This window comes from Coffea eugenioides, chromosome 4, assembly GCF_003713205.1.
Source record: "Coffea eugenioides isolate CCC68of chromosome 4, Ceug_1.0, whole genome shotgun sequence".
Classification (NCBI taxonomy): domain Eukaryota; kingdom Viridiplantae; phylum Streptophyta; class Magnoliopsida; order Gentianales; family Rubiaceae; genus Coffea; species Coffea eugenioides.
The window spans coordinates 35,889,274-35,907,994 of NC_040038.1; positions in this window are offsets into that span (position 1 = coordinate 35,889,274).

The window sequence follows — 18,721 nt, forward strand, 5'->3', positions numbered from 1 at the left end:
GTACTTGGTCTGGTCGGGTAGTGGAAGGCAGCCTAAAGTTGTGCCATGAACGGGTAAGGCCAGTTGCTTGTGGAACAAATCAATAAGAATGTAATTGATGTGTCAAGTTAAAAAAAAAAAAACTTTTGAAATTATAGGGGAAGTCCCTTTCTGTAAATTTGGTCATCATAAGATGGTCTGGTAATTGGAGATATTTTGGAAACTCTCAAGATATAGGATCCCCAACAAAAATGAAAATAAAAAAAGTGAATGCCGCCAAAGAAACATGAAAGAAAAAGATATACCTGGCAATTGAGCGAGTTGGGAGGGTTTGGACGGGTTAATATTGGGTTTTCACTTAAATGGGTTATACCCAACCCATCCAACTTTACATTTGGTTGATTTTGGGTTGAGTCATATTGGGTTATCTCAAACCCATGACCCAAATATGACCCAACAAATTAATTAATGCATTTTAATATATAAACTTTTTCACATACATTTTAACACACAAAAAAGATTTTTTTCACATATAAACATATTTTCACATACATAAATGTATTTTCACACACACAAACACACACTCACTTCTTAAGTTCCTTGGAAACACATCATAAATAGAATAATATTTTATATTGCTTGTATTGTAAATTTTAGATAATAAATTATACATTTAAATAGATTAGCTTAAAAATTTGTTTACTTTGTACTTTTTTAATACTACTAATTGATTGAAACTTATTTTTGTCACAACTTATTAACACTTTTACTATTCATATCTGTTTTATTGTAAATTGTAATATTCTATGTATATAAATTATTGAATGCTAGATTATATTATACTTGAAAATGTAAGTAAGAGACATATAATTTGTTGTATAATAATTTTGAAATTATAGAAAATAAGTTTGTACTTTAGTCCTTATATTCTCAAAAATTTTATGATTCATGACTCTAGAAATTTTGCAAACTGTTGTGAAAGGTCCATGCATTAGAACTAGATTCTGGGGATAATATGCAAATTGCTTTCTTCCATTAAATGACTGGAGACATTACTACATTTTGGTTCTTGGACTCGCTAATTACGAGGGAAAATTAATTGTCTTGCTGATTGTAAGCTTCTCATGAAGTTGAAGATTGGAGGTATTTGCTTCAAACGAAATGAAATCGTTGGACTAGCCATGCCCAAGTTGCCATAATTAATCAAAACAAAATAGAATCTGCAAGTCAACTATATTGATTCGAAGTTAATATCATGATCTATATACATATAATATATATTAGATGGTATTTTTTTATTGATTTGATACAGGTAGATAATTCATCACCTAATTAATTAGAATCATCTAGGATTATACTTGATGCTATGGTCATATTAATCTTTTAGAATTACCACAGCTCTAATATAAAGCAAAAAATATTATATGCTTGTAAAAAGTACTAGTATTGGTCCCCAAAAAATTATTAAGGAAAATCCCAAACTTTTTAAGAAATAAATGAGAGGAGAATTCATGAACTATTCTGACATTTTTACCACAAAAAAAAAGAAAAAAAAAGGAGGAAAACAATATACTCTTAAAAAGCATAATAAATTATTATAGAAGTTGAGCAAGTTTAACTACTGTTATAAAAGTAAAATAAGCATGAGTTTTTATTTCAAATTTCTTTTTTATTTTAAATAAAAATAAAAAAAATGATTGAAAATATATATATGAGAATTTTGAATACAAATTAATTAATGAATTAGTAACACATGTCCAAATGTAAATAGTTGGGCATATGTGTATTAAATCTTGTATTTATTATTTTGAATTACTTTTAAACAAGTTGGGTATTGGGTACCCAAATAAAAAACCCAACCCGCCCAATGAATATGTTGGGTTGTTCTTACCCAAACCAATAAAACCCATAACCCAAGTGATCCAACCCATCCTTTAAAATTAATGGGCGCGTTGTTGGGTTTTGGGCTTTTTTGCCAGCTCTAGAAAAAGAAAAGCGGGAAGAAAGAAAATAGTGGACTTTTCAAAAATAGTGCTGCAATTTTGTACTTGAAATGGAAAAAGAAATAATGACCCATAAGTGTTGTAGAAAAATAAGTTAATTAAGTGGAGTGTAAAGATAAATGGAAGAATTAGCAATTTAGCTGTTATTAAAATATATAGCAATTAACGAAAGTAGTAAATATTAGTATTGTGAACAAAAATGTAATTAGAAATTGGATGAAAATTAGATTTTTGCATATGCGCATGCAGTAGTTGAAGTCCTTGCACACTATTTAAACATAATTAATAATATTTTATTGTAATAAAAATTAAAATGTATTACATTAGTAAATAAATTTTTCATCCAAATAAAAATAAAATGAAAAGAACCAAAGAAAATTTGTACCATGACACAAATGGTGATTGTGACAAGTGTCAACTAATGAAATATTACTGGAATTAAAAAAAAGATTTAGGTATGAACATGAGAATTAGTTAGGTAACAATTGAAAAGTTTGCTAAATTTTAAGAATAAGGAGAAAGAAAAAATGACAAAAAAGTAAAATAAAAGTTTGTGGATTCACTTAAGGATTAATATTCTATATACTGATATTATATACACCGTCAGTTTTTTATGAATAACAACTATACAAATTTTAAATTTGAAATTCAGCTTTTACATGTATGTCATAGATCCAACAATGATATTGTACATACTGTTAGTGTATATAGGATTTACTTTTCACTTAGCTTCGATGATTAATTGAGTTTCAATATGCATTTTGATTTAAATGAAAACCATCAACTCAAAACTCGCTAAATAACTAAGTATAAGTAACAGTGTATAACAAATAATTCAAAATTGAAATTACTTTGAAATTTTATACATGTGACATGCATTCATAAGACTAATATATCTACTTTCAATAAAGAACATATTAAACCTTTTCTATACTATCTATACAATATATAAAGTCAAAAATTAGGAGCATTACTATGTAATGTTTACACACTTTTAATATTTTCTAAAATTTCATTTATACCCTTATTATTAAGAGTATTTAATTTTTCCTCAAATAAAAAATTGTGATTTCAAGGGTACTTTTGTCAATTAATTAATTACACTACTATTTTAAGAACTTAAATTATATTAGTAATTAGCCAATCGAAATTAATTACCAAATAACTAACCACCACACATAAATATCCTTTACAAAAAACTAATTTTCATGAATAATATTTTTACAAAGGACCATAATTTTGATTATTTGTACACACCTAGAATGTGTCTTATGCACTAATATAATATTAAGTACCAATCATTCATTGACTTTTGTTTTTCTGTACTTACAATTTATCATTGATTCATTTTGCATGCTCTTAAAACATTAAGTTTAAAAAAATTACTCATCGTTTGGGAATTGCATTGCATATTTCATGAATTTTCACAAAAAAATTTATCTACACAAATTGTACCATCAGTCAAGTATAAAGTCAATTTTTTTGATGTACTTAGAAGGCATTCGTTAAGTTGGTCCTTTGAGGAATGACTTTCAAAATTACTTATAGTGATACTCATCCTTTGATTAAGGTTAATCAAATTGAGTCAACGGATATCATGGGCTCATTTTGTGATTAACTATTATTTTAATAGGGAATACTCACAAAATGTAACTGATATTTTTAATTAAATATAAAAAAAGTTAACAAATACTAGAAGAAATTGAGAGAGTGAAGAAAATTTAGGAAAAAAAAAGAGAAGGAAAAAGAAAAAAATGTAAACCTATATCTATATTTTTAGTTACAAAACACTATTTGTTTCAACAAAAAACCCCATTACTATTAACTAATAAATAATAATGATAGTGATACCAATTACAAACGGTTAATTTAATTTGCATGGTTCAGCAACAGAGCTGGCCATCGTAAGCAAAGTTTCTTTTTGGTTTTAGAAAAGAACTTGGAAGAATTTCCTACAATGATGATATTATCAAAATTGGAATATTGTTGCCGATGGATTCATGTTTTGAGAATGGTCCCACACTGAGTTGTTGATTGTAGTGGTTCTGCCCATGATGGGAATTTCATCTGACTTTCCACCGTAAAAGCGACCCAAACTAAGCAAAGCTAATGGCAATGACTAACATTGCAGCCGGTAGCTACTTTCCTAACCTACCTATTTGATAGCTTTTTGATAAAATATCATAATTTTATTAAAATCTACACTAATAATAAAAATTACATCATCAAACATACATAGATATTAAAGAACAGATTTGAAAAGAAATAAAAAATTATATTATAAAATTTCAAATTTAAACATGAGATAAAATAATTATAACTACATGGGCATTGTACATGCTTCTAATTGGCAGATCTACTGATTAACTGTTTTAAGTCCAGATATTATGATAAGATCTACCAAATAGATGGAAGAAATTCCAAATTTGATAATCCAAATCTGAAAAAAAAAGAAGCTTAGATCTAATAAAAAAAATGAAAAAATTATCAAAAACTCTCACTAGAAATCCTTATGAGAGAATAAAACTCTCACTAACAATTTTAAAAGAGAAGAAAACTTTCACTAGATAACCCTGAAGAGAGAAGAAACTCTTATTAGAAAATTTTAGGAGAAATTTATTCACACAAATGAAAAGAAACTATTGAGAAGACTCCTCCCATAGAGAAATATCAGAAAAATCTAATCTCTCCTCCATGAGAAAGTTGATGAAAGTTTTAGTTAAAGAGTTTTTCTAAAGAGAAAGAAGAGAGGAGGAGGAGAGAGAGACATTAAGCCCAACTTTGTCAGCATGCTATGAACTGTTACCTATTTCATAGTTAAATACAATGGAGGGATCGTATTTGTTATAGTAGAGTGGTTTCTACCATAAAAATGGTACTATTAGACTGACGAAACTTCTAGCACATGCACAGATAAGTTGCATCTATGCTGAAACGCATCGGAGTTGGAACTCAAAACAGTCATGTGAGGCGCCATGTTTGGTTAAAGAGAGGGTGTAGTTAGGGCAAAGCATACAATGGAGATGGTGACTGCCTCCCCCCTTTGCAGCCGGATTGTGAGGACATTGAGGAAGAAATCATGGGCTGATAGGGCAATTGAAGTGTAAAGATGACAATTAGACTTAAGAAAATTTTCTTGTATTATGATTTCCATGAAAACTACACAATGATTGAGAATGAATTTATAAAACAAAACTTGCCTAAACTAGAGCTATGGACTAAGCTACAATTCTAGCTAGATACAAAATACAATTGTACAAGGTAAGCAACAATAATAGACTACGATTAAGCCATAATTGTGCAATTTTCATGGTAGACAATAGAATCATACAAAATAGGATTGATAGAGTTAGTCAACCAAGAAATTACCAAACCATCGCACTTGCTCCAAGCAAGTGCTTCTTGAGGGTTGTCTGTTGGTTTCTTCAAAACTCCATTTATGAATCCGAGCTTGTTTTTAGCCTGAAGCACGTTCAACATCGCCCTTCTCCATCTCTGATAGTTATCTCCATCAAGCAGCACAGCCACAAGGAAAGAATTAGTGTAATTAGCCGATGTGAGAAAATATGGTGATGTTGGATTTTGAAAAAGGTTCATTGTCGAGAGAGTTCCCTGATTGGAGCAACTTGATATTGACATGATGAGGGAAACCTCGGAAAAGATTAGTATCAAACCTGCTCTAATAATTCAAAACTTGCCTAAACTAGAGCTATGGACTAAACTACAATTCTAGCTAGATACAAAATACAATTGTACAAGGTAAGGAGCAATAATAGACTACGATTAAGCCATAATTTTTGGGACAATCAAGTCATAATTTTTGGTAATCTTTTGTAATCAAGTCGTAATTTTTGGTAATAATAGACTACGATTAAGCCATAATTTTTGGGACAATCAAGCCATAATTGTTGGGAATCTTCAACAGCCCCCCTCAAGTTGGAGTGTGTAAGGATGAAACACCCAACTTGGATAGTAATCGATGGAATTGATCATCACTCAAGGCTTTAGTAAAGATATCTGCTGGTTGAATCATCGAAGGAATGTAGGTTGTCTCAATTGCCTTTGATTCAATGTGTTCTCGGACAAAATAACAATCAATTGCAATATGTTTTGTTCTTTCATGATAAATCGGATTAGAAGCAATATGCATAGCAGCTTGATTATCACAGAACAGCTGCATCGGTTGAGAATGATCAACTGTAAAGTCACGTAACAAAGTACGTAACTAGATAAGTTCACTGGCAGCAGAAGCCATGGCTCGATACTCTGCTTCTACTGAAGATCTGTGAGAACTTGTAAAATCTCTTATATTTTTCTTAAAATCCCCTTTTATTTTGAAATTATTACTTTATAATAGCCTTACTACCCAATCACCCCACAATAAGTGCAAATGAATATAGAATTAAGGGTTCACCCTTTTCGTTTTCAAGTTAGTGCGAATTAGGGTTTTTACGGCTATCCGTAGTGTGATTATCCGGTACAGAATGGGGATCAAATTTGGTAATTAAGAGTGAGTTTAGATGATATTAAGTGTGTGAATAGATGTGATAATAATAAGTTAGTGAATTATAAGTTAAAACCCTAGTATACGCGATTTAAGCAAAAACGGGTTGAACCGAGGGGTACCGTTTGTTACCAAATGAGTGCACCACTTGAACACTACTTTATTACCTTAATCTCCTTGCTATTAAGTGATTAATATCAGCCCCAAAATATCCCTTATGGCAGCCGAAATTATTGACTCAAAAAGGAGAGAAAAGAAAAAAAAATTGAAATGCAAATTGGTTGTGACAAGTGGCGGTCATCCATGGCTTGATTGACCAACTAATTTCCACCATCTTTATCACTAAAAACTACTCAAAATGCTCTTCATTTTGCACCATACCAGCCGAGAGAGAGAGAGAGAGAAAAGCGAGAGAAAGAAACTTCAATTTCATCTTAAATCAAGCCTTGTTTGAGCGAAAACAAGAAACTAAACCGATTAGCTTACAACTTGAGAGCTTGGGAAGCTTAGGGAGCTACAGTTTGCAAAGGAAAGTGAAGGATAACTCTTGAAAGCTCTTGTCTTGAGGTATAATGGCTGACTAACCTTTCCTTTTCCCTTAATCATGTTTGAGTTGTGTAGTAGCTTGTAATTTTGCTTGTGATGCCTTATTCAAGTGGTTTTGATGATTAGGGTGATGAATTTTGAGTTAGGGTTTTGATTGATTCACTTATAATTCTTGTTGGTTGAATGGTACTTGGTGTATATAAGTTGGTATATGAGGTGGTAGTGATGGTTTTAAACTAGAAATGGGACTTATACCTTGATTGTAGCAAATTTCCAGAATTGAAGTTAAGGTATACCCTGTTCTGCCCAGTTCTAGTTTACCATGTTAGAGGCCGAATTAGGCTTAGCCTAAAACATGAAAGTTTTAGAAAATGATGTTTTATAGTTTTCTACAAATTTTCAGCTCAATCCGAGCACCTTATCTTGTGAAAAGACAAAACTACCCCTGACTGACATAGGTAGAGCCCTGTGGACAGCGTTGACCTTTCACCAATCTGACCGCATCTGTTCACCCTGATCTGTACTGAATTAGCCTTTTTCCAAAACACAGAAATTGTAGTGCTGTGTCTTAGCTTTCTAACTCCCCTAAAAACGCCTCAATCGGACTTCGGTAGCCTGAGTTATTGTCATTTACGTATAGTACGGTTAACTAGCCCGAATGTGAGATTCTGGTTCTGTAATTTGAAATTTTAACCTGGATACACTACGAACTGGACTGAGTGGTCTTCATCAAAGTTGTAGGCCTTTATCTTAGCTTCGAAACGGTATAAATTTCACCCCAATTTGATAAACGTAGCTTTGATTGTGCCCGTTACGCTAAACGACGGCAAATCTGTCTTTTGTTTTATGACTTAAACTTCATTTCCGGATATTTTCCTAGTTTGATTTTGTACTTGTATGACTTTGAGCCTATTGAACGGCTATTGAAATGAGATTATTTTGTGTGTGATTTTGGGACTGATTGAGGAAAATAATGAAGCCATAAATGGCTGAAAAATAGGTAAATACAAAGGGCGTGCTGCCCAAATTTATGCTCGAGGGCTAGGTAGATATACTCGCGACTTGCGTAAGGATTTGAGAACGAATACCACTTGAACCATCTAAGATATTTGCGTCTTCTTTTACCGAGGTATATAAGTTAGAACTTGGTTGACCTTGTACCCTTGAAAAAATGAAATTTATGACTAATAGAAATACGTTTTCTCCATTTCCTCGACTCAAATGGTATTTCAAGTGTAATTGCTTCAAAGTTTCAAAGGTTTACGCGCGAGCATGAATTTTTCGGAATTTGATAAGTATCGTGAATACTACTTAAGCGCATTGCATTTACTTGATTTTCTTGAAGCGAAACTCCTATGTTTTGAATTCTAAAGAGTTTTACATTCGCAAATGATATTTTATCGCAGATTTGGACTCCAACCAAGGAGTTGGAACTGAACGTGACTTTTGAAAGGCACTAGACCTTTGGTGAGTGCTTCCAAATACCTGATTGAACTAGACACTTGTTTTCAACACTTGACCAATGTGATTTAATGATATGTCATTTGTTTGATCGGGCAAGAGTGTACTTTATCGCACTTGCCCTAATATGAGATATACTTGTTTATTGTTGCAATGGATTTGATATATTTGTGTATATGGTGCACATTTCCTGGAATTCCAGAAACCTTGTGGCAAGTTACTCGAGTCGAGCCGGCAAGGGGCTTGGTCGATTGGGTAACGAACCCTGGGTCTTTTGTTTTGTCGAGTGGAGTGATATCTTCTCGACTAACCGGTATACTCGAGTATTACCACCAGTGTTTATTGAGGATTTTGGGCCCAGTAGGGGGCTTGAATGGTGGACGAAGAGTAGTTTAAGTGGTGCTCTACTGGATTAGTTACTTACTTGAAAGTTGACGGAATGTCAACTATTACTTGATCAAGCTCTGGTGATGCAATGGGAAGTTGGCTCCTGAGAGCCATCTGTATTCTTATACTTTGGAATGATTAGTACTTTTCGTGTTATTGTTTTGTTTTAAAAGAAAACTTTACACTCGCTCATGTTGAGTTTTACTATTTGAAGTGTTATTGCTCACTTTTATGAACTTTCATACTCGGTACTTTGCTACGTGATACTTGCACGTTTAAATAATGGTCAACTTGCTGTTTGGAACCTCACTGGGCTTTTAACTTATTCCACGTCATTTGTTTTCCTTACAGGGGGTACGAGCGAGGCGTGAGACGTGTACGGACTAGCGTAGTCTAGTTGTTTTGAATTTTGAATTTGTACTCACGCTAGTACCCGATTAGGGTTGATTGTACTCGAATTGTAATCACTTTGAAGTATTTTGGTGTGTAGAATCTTTGTATCTGAATTTGAGCATCAATGTATATATTAAGTTGAAGTGGATGTGTTATTTATTTTCTATGAATGTACGTTATTTTTCTTGAATTATGAGTGAGTGAGCCCTGGCGAGAGTTGGGCAGGCAACCCGCCGAACCCTTTGGTTCGCCTTAGGGAGAGGTGGGGCCGTCACAAGATCGACTCACGGTGGGCTGCTTCTTGGTTTTCCAAGAAATAGGCGCATCACCAAATGTCATAAAGTATCTTGTGGTTGACCTTCGAGTGATAGGGCAGGCTCCCCAATCTGCATCACAATACCCTCGTAACTGGAAACTATTCTCCCGAGGAAAGAATAACCCTTGGCCTAGGGCACCCTTAATGTACCGCAGGATTCGAAAAGCAGCTCGTTGGTGCTCTGTAGTGGGCGACTGCATGAATTAACTCAAGAAATTAACTGCACAGGTGATGTCAGGTCGAGTAATTGTTAGATAGAGCAATCAACCAATTAGACGTCGGAAAGGAGTAGGATCATGAAGTGAGGAACTGGTAGATGTTCCCAAATGGTGCTGCTGTTCCATAGGCGTTGTGCTCAGTTTGGCATCTAACAACCTTGCATCAGCAAGAATATCCAGAGCATACTTTCGTTGACTAAGAAAAATGCCCTTTGGACTGTGAGCTACTTCAAGACCAAGAAAATACTTGAGATGTCCAAGAGATGGAATTGGGTTGCCAGAAATTGTTTCAGACGGCTACACTGAGCTGAGTCATTCCCTGCAATAATAACCATGTCATCAACATATATTAGGACAGCAAGAAACATACTGTTAGACTGCCAAATAAATAAGGATGAATCGGCTCGGGATTGTACAAAGCTGTAGGTCTTAAGAGCTGATGATAATTTAGAAAACCATTCTCTTGAAGCTTGTTTGAACCCATACAGAGATTTATTGAGACGACAAACGCGAGTATCCCCTAGTTGAAGGTATCCGGGTGGTGGAAGCATATAGATCTCCTCATGGAGGTCACCATGGAGAAAGGCACTATGGACATCCAACTGATGTAATTCCCACTGCTTAGATGCTGCAATAGCAAGTAAACATCGAATAGTGGTTAATTTTGCAACTGGAGAAAAAGTTTCTTTGTAGTCTAACCCTTCAATTTGCGTATAGCCCTTGGCTACAAGCCTAGCTTTGTAACATTCTACTGATCCATTAGATTTATACTTCACCTTATAGACCCAATGACATCCAATAGGTCGTTTCTTATCTGGTAAAGGTTGAAGGTCCCATGTAGGATTTGCCTTTAGACCAGCTAATTCTTCCTTCATAGCAGATACCCATTTTGCATTATTTTGAGCCTCTGAGTAAGATAAAGGCTCCTGATCGGCTAATATTGCTACAAGAAAGGTTTGATGCTGTGGTGAAAAGGCAAGATCACTAATGTATGAAGAGATAGGGTATTGTTAGGTCGAGGAAACAGAGTTGGAGTGAGTTGGCCGACCAGGAAGATTGTAATGATAGTCCTTCAAGTAGGCTGGTGGATGGCGATTCCGCGAAGTTCCATGGAGTTGGTCATTTTCTATACTTGGTGTAGAACTAGGCAGTTCAGGAGAATCGTTAGGATTACTAGGGGAATTAAAAGACTCAACAGGTAATTCATGAAAAAGCTCATCTGACTCAGGAAATTGAGTTGTTTGAGGCAAAGGTTTTTTCTTAAAAAACTCAGATGAAGGTTCTTGGAAAGGAAAAATATTTTCATAAAAATTTACATCACGGAATACAAAAAACTTTTGAGTTTCCAAGTCATGAACTTTGTACCCCTTTTGTCCTGAAGGATACCCAACAAACACACAAGTACGAGTTTTAGGTTGAAATTTATCCTTTGAATGCATTGGATTGATGGCAAAACAAAGACAATCAAAAACACGCAAGTGATCATAGAATGGTGTTTTATTAAACAAAAGCTCATGAGGGATATACCACCTAAAACTCTAGTGGGAAGTCGATTAATAAGATATGTTGCTGTAAGAACACATTCTCCCCAAAACTTTAAGGGCAAATAGGCCTGGAAGCATAGTGCTCGAGCAATATTTAAAATATCTCTATGTTTTCTCTCCACAATGCCATTCTGTTATGGAGTACCGACACAAGAAGTTTGATTAAAAATTCTTTTTTCACTGTAAAAGGATTTTAAAGTCCCTTCAACTAATTCATAAGCATTGTCACTTTGAACACCTTTTGTTTTAGTACCAAATTGGGTCAAAACAAAATTATAAAAAATCATAAAAATTTGTGAAACATCACTTTTATGTTTCATTAAAAAAATCCACACAGATCTAGAAAAATTATCGACAATTGTAAGAAAGTAATGTGCACCACTTGAAGATAGTGTGTGATATGAACCCCATATATCTATATGCACCAAATAAAAAACAAATGCAGATCTTTTATTACTAGGACCAAAGAGATGTCTTGAGCCTTTCACTCTTGGGCAAATAAGACAATCATTCTTAAATTGTTAAATTGTAAATGGGATCAACTGGGAATGTTTAAAAAATGATCCTGAGAGGGATCACCAAGACGTTGATGCCACAATTCCATTAAACTTGCAGCTGCACACGTCGCAAGTTGATGATTACCCTTTTGAAGATAATACAGTCCACCTCGTTGCCTACCAGCTCCAATCAGTTTCTTCGAGAAAAGGTCCTGCATAAGGCAAAAGTCAGGGAAAAAGGAAATAGAACAATTATGTTCTCGAGTCAGTTTGTTAACAGAAATGAGGTTACAATGAAAATCTAGAGCAAATAGTACTTTAGAAATTTTAAGTTGATCTGAAAAACTATAGGCTCCTTCTTCATTAATATTTCTTATGGTTCCATCAGCAAGGTAAATAGGTTTATTGGGTATTGGATGGAGATCTTGCAAGGAACTTTTCTGATTGGAAAAATGGTTAGTTGCACCTGAATCTAAAAGCCAAGAGGATGTTTCAACACAATTAAGAGAGGAGTGCGTACTACCTGCAAAATTAGCCAAACCAGGATTCTTTTCTTGACTCAAAAGATTCAAAATCTGCTGATATTGCTCTGGGGTGAAAACTGGTGGCTGCGATGGCACTTCGTTGAGTCCTTGCTGCTTATAGTCAAAGGAAGTTTCCCCTCGACAAAGGTTGGCAGTAGTGGGATTAGTCTTAGTCTTCCCTTTCAACTGCCAATTGGTTGGATACCCAATTGTTCATCTCAATCCGTATCTTTTGATGATTATAAAACAAATGGATGTTACTAATATTCCCTAAATAGATGTTTTCAGATTTGGAGCAAAACAGGCTAACATATGCTGAAGCATGAGTCGGACGCACAAAAAGTCTGCATCGGCCGTCCGACAACCTTCGAGTAACTTCAAACGCATAAGGAACTCACTCTTGGACATCCGAAGATAATAAGCCGAGTTCTCTAAACTCACTAACTTCATTCGGACGTACAACACCTGAGTACCGGACGTTCGACAAACGTTGCGACACTTCGGACGCAAAGCATTGAAGCACCGGACATCCTAAACATTTCAAGAAATCTTCTTGAACTCACTGCCTGAGATCGGAAGCAAAAAACCAGCCTATCGGACGTCCGACACCATCAACGGCTAGTTGACTCTTCAACTGCCTTCTATCCGTTAGCAGCATTAATTGAAGTATTTTTTGGTCTCTTATAAATAGAGCAAAATCAACCACTTCAAAATAACTTTTGCACATTGAGACTACATCAGATCTTAAGTGATTCAAGTGTGAGATTACTCCAAAAAGAAGATTTATACTCTTAGTTGTGTAATTTTCGATAAGCTTTTCAAGTGTGTTTCAATTTCTTCAATAGTGTAGCTTTGTGAGGGTTATCCGAGAGATTGTGAAACTTCCTTGCTTGACCAAGTGAGGCTTGGGGCAAGGAGGAAGTGATCTTTCCTTTGTACACAAGAGACTGGTTGTAAGTTGATCAATTTGAAGAAGTTTCCTATATAAAGTGTTGTTCAAACTCAAGTGGAGTTTGAAACTTGGTTTGCTATTCTATCTTTTTACTTACTGTCTTGCAATATAAACTGCTTATTTCTTCTACTCACAAGTACTTGTTCTTCGTCATCAATTGCTCCATTGGGTGGTTTTTAGAAAAAGAGGGCAAGTTCACAAAAAGTGACTCACATCTTGGCTAATTTTTTTAACCACCTAATTCACCCCCCTCTTAGGTTGTCTTCGATCCTTACAATTGGTATCAATGTTTGGCCTTCTTGAGATTAAACTCAATCGATTTGAGAGTAAAAATGACAACCAACAATGTCATGTTCTTTGAGGGACAATCAGTCACTAGACCTCCAATGTTCAATGGATCAAATTATATGAGTTGGAAGGAGATGATGATTATTTTCTTACAATCTATTGATATTGAGCTGTGATTTATTGTCAATGAAGGTCCATATGATACCTCTATTATTGATGAAGATACTAATAGGCCGAGACAAAAAATAAGAAGTGAGCTGACTGCTGAAGATAGAACACATCTCACTCTAAATGCCAAGGCAATGAATGTACTATACAGTACTTTAGATTCAAATGAGTCTCTTAGAGTCAAGGGTTGCAAATCTGCAAAAGAAATTTGGGATAAACTTAGAGAAATCCATGAAGGAAGTGAGAATGTGAGAGAACAGAAGAAATCCATTCTGGTCACTAAGTATGAATCTTTTAAGATGGAACCTCATGAAAACATTGACAAGATGTATTGTAGATTCAATGATCTTATTAAAGATTTAGAAGTGCTTGAAATGGATTACTCTCTAGGTGAGAAAAATAAAAAAATTTTGAACGCTTTATCGAAGGATTGGGAGAGTAAAGTGACTGCCATTGAGGAAGCCAAAGATCTAAATACCTTACCTATTGAATCTCTTATTAATTCACTGACTTCTTATGAGTTAAAACTCAAGTCCAATATGCAGGAAGAAAAAGACATAAAGGTGAGAAAGAATATTGCTCTGAAGGCTTCACAAGATAAAGATGATACAGCCTCCCTGGATGGAGATGACATGGAAGGTGATGACAGTGATATTGCACTCATCACACGAGATTTCAAAAGAATATTCAACAAGAGAAGATTCAGAAAATGTGGACCTAGCAATTCCTTTTCGAATCAGTCCAACAACTTGAGAAACAAAGGGAAGCTACAGTTCAATAAAAAACAAATTGATAAGTGCTTTGAATGCAGCCAACCTAGACACTATGCAAATGAGTGTCCAATGAAGAAAAAGAAGGCGAGCAGGGTTGATCGAAAACCAAAATTTAACAATTTTCAGATAACTTGGAATGACTGCAATTCAGAAGGTGAAGTCGAAGAAGAAGAGAAATCTGCCTAAGTGGTTTTCATGGCCATTGGTGATGAAGAGGTAACCACATGTAACTCTTAAACTGATAGTGATAGTGAATATGATGATGATGTTAATTTGTTTTTGGAAAAAATGTACAACAATTTGAAAGAATCCTATGTTAGAAACAAAGAACTAAAACAGAAAATTAACTTTTTGATACAAGACAATGCAAATGTTTTTCGACAAAACAAATATCTGAGAAATGAAAATGAGAACCTGAAAAGGATTGAAAATGATTTGCATGCTGAACTTGATAGAAAAACAATCTTCTGTAACATGCTCAAAAATGAACAAAGTAACTTGAAAAGAAGAATGGATGATCTTAGTCAGATGCTTCAACATAAGAAACAAATCTGTTTCCAAAGGAATGACGCAAAATCTCATTTTGGTACTCATCAGAAAAGGCTGAATCACAATGCAAATGAGTTTGCTATCCATAAGAAAAGGCAAGTCAGATTTATTAAATCTGTTCATTTGAATAATTCTTTAACTGAGTGTAGCTTCTGTTGTCAATCTGGCCACATAAAAAGCAATTGTTATGTTAGAAAAAAATATGAGAAATGACATGAGATGCATGTGGATGGTTAGACATAATGCTAACTCTTAAGGATCCAAAAAGTAAAGGGTACCAAATATTGTCCTGTGGATCTCTGTGTAAGTGAACCTGGTGATCATTGTTAAGGAATCGAAGTGGTTCATAGATAGTGGATGCTCAAGACATATGATTGGTGATACATCACAGTTCATCAAGCTCAAGCCAAAAGCAAGCGAAAAGGTAACTTTTGGAGATGACAACAAAACCAAAACTGTTGGAATTGGTGATGTTGATAAGAATGATCAAACATTTGTTCACAATGTTCTTTTAGTTGACAATTTGAGTTACAACTTGTTAAGTGTTAGTCAATTGTGTGATAGGAATCTGTTTGTGTTATTTAAAAAATATGAATGCCTTGTTCTTGACTCAAAATTCAACACTATTTTCAAAGGAAAAAGAGTAAATGACATTTATGTAGTTATCCTTGAAAAAGTTAATTCCTCTAGCCTTAGTTGTCTCAAAGCAGCAAATGAGGACTCCTGACTGTGGCATAGAAGGTTCTGTCATTTCAATATGGATTTGTTAAAAGAAATTTCCAAAAAGAAACTTGTTAGAGGGCTTCCAAAAATTAAATTAAAAAAAAACCGAATCTGTGATGCTTGTCAATTTGAAAAACAAGTCAAGGTATCTTTTAAATCCAAGAAATCTGTTTCTACTACAAAGCCTCTAGAACTTTTACATTTTGATCTATTTGGTCCTATTCAAACCACAAGCCTATGTGGCAAAAGATTTTATTTTGTTGTTGTTGATGATTATTCTAAATATACTTGGGTGATGTTTCTTGAACACAAAGATGATGCTTTCAAAAACTTTGTTTCACTATTTGCAAAAGTTCAGAATCTGATTGGTTTGAAAATCATCAAAATAAGGAGTGACAATGGCTCAAAATTTCGTTTATGTGATATTCCAAAATTTTGTGATAACAATGGTATTACACATGAATTTTCCATTGCAAGAGTCCCCCAACAAAATGGGGTTGTTGAAAGAAAAAATAGAACTCTTCAAGAGGCTGCTAGAACCATGCTTAGTGAATGTAATTTACCAAAGTATTTTTGGGCTGAAACTATAAACATAGCCTGCTATACCATGAACAGAGTACTTTTAAGATCAATTTTGAACAAAACTTCCTACGAGCTAATGCTTGATAAAAAGCCTGTTGTTGGATATTTTAAAGTTTTTGGTTGCAGATGCTTCATTCTAAACATCAAGGAACATCTTAGAAAATTTGATAAAAATCTGATGAGGGAATTTTTTTGGAATATTGTGAGAATAAGAGAGGTTTTAAAGTCTATAATCATAGGACTCTGGTTATAGAGAAAGCTATACACATTACTTTTGATGAATCTAATGGTGACATTTCCGTGAGTTGTGGTGAAGATGATGATGCAGGTATTCAAGAAGAACTAAAGAAGCTAACAATCAGTGACCAAGGCACTGCTTCACCAGAAAATGATTCAATGGAAGATGAAACTCAAGATAGTCCAGCTAGGGAAAACAACGACAGAGACACTACCACTCCTAATGATCTTCCAAGAGTCTAAAAATTTGTCCAAAACCATCCTAAGGGATTCATCATTGGTGATCCATTCGAAAAGGTCAGAGCACGTTCCTCCTCTAGACAACTAATAGATAATTTTGCATTGGTCTCATACTTTGAACCCAAAAATGTTGTTGATGCATTGAAAGATGAGAACTGGATTTTAGCTATGGAAGAGGAGTTAAATCAATTTGAAAGAAACAAGATTTGAACATTAGTTGCTAGACCACAAGATCATCCTATCATTGGCACCAAGTGGATTTTTAGAAACAAAATGAATGACAAATGTGAGGTAGTAAGAAATAAGGCCAGACTGGTAAATAAGGGATACACTCAAGAAGAAAGAATAGATTTTGATGAATCATTTGCACCCGTAACTAGGCTAGAATCAATTAGAATGTTTTTTACCTTCGCATGTTTTAAGAACTTTAAGTTATTTCAAATGGATGTTTAAAGTGCTTTCTTAAATGGATTTATTAATCAAGAAGTTTATGTTGATCAACTTGCTGGTTTTGAAAATGAAATTTATCCAAATCATGTTTTTAAACTCTCAAAAGCCTTGTATGGATTAAAACAAGTTCTAAAAGTATGATATGAATATTTGAGTGATTTTTTGATTGAAAATGATTTTAAAAGAGGCATTGTGGATACTACTCTTTTTACTAAACAAAGTTCATGTGATCTTTTAATTGTGCAAATATATGTGGATGATATTATATTTGGTGCTACTAATGAGAGTTTGTGCAAGGATTTTTTCAATATCATGCAAAAAGAGTTTGAAATGAGCATGATGGGAGAATTAAATTTCTTCCTTGGACTCCAAATGGTTCAAACCCGAGATGGAACATTCATCAATCAAACCAAATACACCAGGGAGCTGCTAAAAAGATTTGGAATGGAGGATTCAAAGTAAGTTGGAACACCTATGTGCACATCCACCAAGCTTGACAAGGATGAAGAAGGTACAAAAGTTGATGAAAAGAAGTACAGATGTATGATTGGTAGTTTGCTTTACTTAACTGCTAGTAGACCTGATATTATATTTGTGGTGTGCCTATGTGCTCGTTTTTAGTCTTGTCCAAAGGAATCACATTTGAATGCGGTAAAAAGAATCCTTAGATATCTAAAAGGAACCTTGAGTTTTGGCCTTTGGTATCCTAAGTGTCATGAACTTCCTCTGTGTGGATTCTCTGATGCTGATTTTGGTGGTTGTAGGATAGATAGAAAAAGTACAACAGGTATATGTAACTTTCTTAAAAATTGTTTAGTGTCTTGGTTTAGCAAAAAATAAAATGCTATTTCACTGTCTACAACTGAAGCTGAATATGTTGCTACTCGTGCTTGTTGTGCTCAATTGTTGTGGATGAAAAATACATTGAATGATTTTGGTTTAGTGTATGATTGTGTGCCTATGTATTGTGATAACACTAGTGCCATCAATTTGACAAAAAATTCCATTTAACATTCTAGGACTAAACACATAGACATAAAGTATCATTTCATTCGCGATCTTGTTCACAAGGATAAAATTTGTGTTCAATATATTTGTTCTAAAGATCAAATTGCTGATATCCTCACAAAAGCCCTTCCACTGGATCAATTTGTGTATCTGAGAACAAAACTGGGCGTTTCAGAAAAAATATTCTAAGATCTTTTTTCTGGTCATTCTTTATCGGACGTCCAATGGGTTAGAACGAATGTTCGACAGTGTTCTTCATCCCTTTTCCAGAAAAGTTTTGGTTTGGACGGTTGTGTCTGACGCTTCACTTCGTTCGGCCGTCTGACACTCAAAAATCGCGTCTTATAAAGAAATTCTCTACGTCATTCAGTTCATTCTT